This window comes from Prionailurus viverrinus, chromosome X (assembly GCF_022837055.1).
Source record: "Prionailurus viverrinus isolate Anna chromosome X, UM_Priviv_1.0, whole genome shotgun sequence".
NCBI classification, from domain to species: domain Eukaryota; kingdom Metazoa; phylum Chordata; class Mammalia; order Carnivora; family Felidae; genus Prionailurus; species Prionailurus viverrinus.
The window spans coordinates 72,202,956-72,207,502 of record NC_062579.1 but is presented as its reverse complement, the minus strand read 5'-3'; positions in this window follow the sequence as shown (position 1 = coordinate 72,207,502).

Genomic DNA, 4,547 nt, shown 5'->3' with positions numbered 1-4,547 from the left:
TTAATATATCTAGCTTATACTTATTTAATTAATATATCTAGTCTAGACTTATTTGAACATACTTTCTTATATTCTTAGACATATATCCTACTTGAATATATAACAGACACCTTAAACTTAACATGCCTGCTCAAAAAAAATCTTCCTAGATTTTCTTCCAAAATCAAGTCTACTCATAGACTTACCCATTTCAATAAATGACAATTCTGTCCTACTTACTCAAAACAAAATCTTAGAAAAATCTCTGACTGATCCTTTTCTCTCACACTCTTCATCCAACCAGTAAGTAAATCCTGTTAACTTTACCTTCAAAATATATTCAGAATCTGTCTGATTCTATCTCCACTATCACAATTTTTTTTAAAAATCATCACAATTTTTCAGGGGAAGCTAAGAAGGCAGAGTAGTAGGAGGACACTATGCTTGTCTCATTCCTCAAACACAGCTAGATAAATAGCAAATCATTCTGAATACCCAAGAAATCGATCTGAGGAGTGACAAGACAAACTGAAAAACTAGAGAGAGAGAGAGAGAGAGAGAAGAGGCCATATTGTGGAAGGTAGAAGGTGCAGAGACATGGGAAAGAAATGAATCACGGTGCTGTGGAAGGGAGGAAGCCCTGAAATCAGAGACAGGAGAGAGTGCGAGAAAGAGATGGAGCAAGTGAGAGAGATATGGAGCGAGAGAGAGAGAGAGAGAGAGAGAGAGAGGCGGGGGGAGGGAGAAGAGCTTACAGGGGATCACACAAGAGCACTTCTCCAAAGCTATTGACTGGAAAAATGAGAGGGACTGATGTTCGTGAGTTTTTACAACCAGCAGGGCAAAGACAAGTTCTAGAGGTATGTGGTGTGGCTGGTGTGGAGCACTGAGGGCACGTCAGTGCTCCTGTGGAAGGGAGGGAAGATAGAATAATCAAATACACTGGGATACACTGGGAGAAACTGTTCCCTCTTCTTGGAGTGAATCTGGGAGATATGGTATTGGACAAAAGAACTGGCATGCTCCATTTCCCTTCGTTACCCCTCAACATAGGTACAGAGACACTGCTGTGGGCAGCTAACTTGGACACTGGCTCTTACTCCAAAATCCGTGACCCTGGGCTTTGGTACAGCTTCTCTTCTGGGACAAACGTTCATCAGTCCCAAGGTCATGAGACCCTCCTCCAAAAGAGGGTCTCCATAATATCAGGTCCGGAAACATTGGAGTTTTAAACTCAGATGGCCTGTCTGGGATAGAGACCAAGATACACTGTGCTTCCAGGCAGGCAAATGGACTATACACAGACAGGATGAAGGCAGCAATCTTGGGGATGCCTGGGACATTGGATGGGAGATGGTTCACTCTTCTGGACAGATTTCTTAGAGGTGGGCATGAAATCCCTTCACTGAGGAAAAGAGGGCTGGTTGGCATCATTTGTCCCCCCAACTCTCAGCATAAACTAATTTCAGAAAGCAGCATAGCCCCAACACTGATGGTCTGAACTACTTACACCAAGCCCCACCCTCTTGCACTCTGTTGGTGCTGCTTTTCTCAAGCAAGTGTGCCTGAGAACACGTGTAGCAGACTCGTGCCCCAAAAGACCAACACAAACGCCTTGCACACATTATGTCTACTGACATACAGTTCTGCAAGCTTCAGCTCTAGTGGAAATAGCATCAGGTATCTGTTAAAAAGCAAGCCAGAGCACACCTAGTTAAAACTCACTACTTTCTGTCAAAGTTCAAACACTCCCCACTGCAGACACGATAAACTCTGGAGAGGACTGACCAGGGGAAATGAGCAGCCAATACACAGCAGCAGAATGCACAGAGCATACACCAGAGACACTTTCTGAAGTGCCAGGCCCTGGATAGTATATAACCTCTTCATAAAGCCATTACTCTCAGGAGCAGGAAACACAACAAGTTTCCTAACACATAGAAGAAAAACCTACATAAAATGCCAGGATGGAGCAATTTATCCCAAAATAAAGAACAACAACAACAACAATAACAAAAGGACACAGCCAAAGATCTGATCAAAACAGAAAAAATAAATATGCCTGATGGAGAATTTAAAGCTACAATCATAGGGATACTAGCTGAGCTTGAGAAAAGCATATAAGAGGGAGACCATTATCATAGAGATAAAATACCTAAAACTAGTCAGGTGAAAATGAAAACTGCAATAACTGATTCAAACCTGACTGCATGTAAATGACTACAAGAATAGAAAAAGCAGAGGAATGAATAAGTGATATAGAAAATAAAATTATGGAAAATAATGACCCTGAAAAGACGAGAAAAAATCTTGGATCTTTAGATCATACCATACATATTTTCAGACCACACTATGAAACTTGAAGTCAACCACAAGAAAAAAAGTTGGAAAGACCACAAATACATGGAGGCTAAAGAAAATTCTACTAAATCTTTGATCACAAATGTAGACTTAGGGAATTCAGTGACTCCATAAAGTATATAATATTTTTATCATAGGAGTCCCAGAAAAAGAGAGGGAAAAGTGGGAAGAAGATATATTTGAGAAAATTATAGCTGAAAACTTTCCTAATTTGGGGGAAGGAAATAGACATCCAGACCCAGGAGGCATGGAGAACTTCCAACAAAATCAATGAAAGCAGGCAAACACCAAGACAGATTGTAATTAAATTTGCAAAATATACTGATAAAGAAAAAAAACATATTTATCCAGCAAGGCTGTCATTCAGAATAGAAGGAGAGATAAAGAAGTTCCCAGACAAACAAAAACTAAAGGAGTTTGTGGCCATCAAACCAGACTTAAAAGAAAGGGGACTCTTTGAGTGGGAAAGAAAGACAAAAGCAACAATGCCTAGAAAGGAACAGAGAAAACATCCAGAAACTCCAACTGTACAGGTAATATAATGACACTAAATTCATACCTATCAATAATTACTCTGAATGTGAGTGGACTAAATGCTCCAATCAAAAGACATAGGGTATCAAAATGGATTAAAAACAACAACAATAAGACCTATCTACATACTGCCTACAAATAATTCATTTTAGACTTAAAGAAACTTTCAGATTGAAAGGGAATGGATGGAGGGGTGCCTGAGTAGCTCAATCAGTTCAGTGTCCAACTTGATTTAAGCTCAGGTCATAAACTTACAATTGGTGAGATGGAGCACCACGTTGGGCTCTGTGCTGGCAGTACAGAGCCTGCTTGGGATTCTCTCTTCCTGTCTCTACCCCTCTCCCCCACTCACACACACTCTCTCTCAAAATTAATACAATAAAATAATAGTAAAGTAAATTTTAAAAGATGGAAAGTGAGTGTATAGAGAGCTATTTATCATGCTCTCTGGCATCAAAAGAAAGCTGGAGTAGCTATACTTAACATCAGACAAACTATATTATAAAGTAAACACTGTAAAAAAAGATAAAAATGGGAGTTATGTCATAATAAAAGAATCTACCCAGTAAGAAGATAAAACAATTGTTAATATTTATGGCTGCAACCTGGAAGCACACAAACATATATAAATCAATAACAAACATAAAGGAACAGATTGATAATGATATGAAAATAGTAGGGTACTTTAACACCCCACTTAAAGCAAAGCACATATCATCTAAACATAAAATCAATAAGGAAACAATATCTTTGTATGAGACACTGGACCAGATGGACTAACAGATATATTCAGAACATTTAACCCTAAAGCAGCAGAATACACATTCTTTTTGAGTGCACATGGAACATTATCCAGTATAAATCACTTATTGGGTAACAAATCAGGCCTGACAAGTACAAAAAGATTGAGATCATACCATACATATTTTAAGAACACAACATTATGAAACTTGAAGTCAACCACAAGAAAAACGTTGGAAAGATCAAAAATACATGGAGGCTAAAGAAAATCCTACTAAAGAATTAATGGGTTAACTAGGAAATTGAAGAAGAAATTAAAAAAATATACATGGAAGCAAATGAAAAGTGCAAACACAGTCAAAAACTTTGGTATGCAGCAAAAGTGGTCATAAAAGTGAAATACATAGCAATACAGGCCTACATCAAGAAACAAGAAAAGTCTCAAATATACAACTTAACTTACACTTAAAGGAGTCAGGAAAGCAACCTCAAATGAAGCTTAAAGTCAGCAGAAGAAGGAAAACAATAAGCATTACAACACAAATAAGTGATATAGAAACTAAAAAAAAAAAAAAAAAAAAAAAAAAAAAAACAACAACAACCAAACAACAACAACAACACAGTAGAACAGATCAATGAAACTAGGAGCTGGTTCTTTGAAAGAATTACTAAAATGGATAATTACCTAGTCAGACTTATCAAAAAGAAAAGAGAAAAGACACAAATTTAAAAAAAATCACAAATGAGAGAGGAGAGATCACAACCAAAAGTACAGAAATACATAGAATTATGAAAGACTATTATGAAAATATATATGTCAACAAATTTGGCAATGTGGAAGAAAGGTATAAATTTCTAGATTTAAAACTTCAAAAACTGAAAACTGATGAAGTACAAAATTTGAACAGGCGCACAATTAACAAAGAAATTGA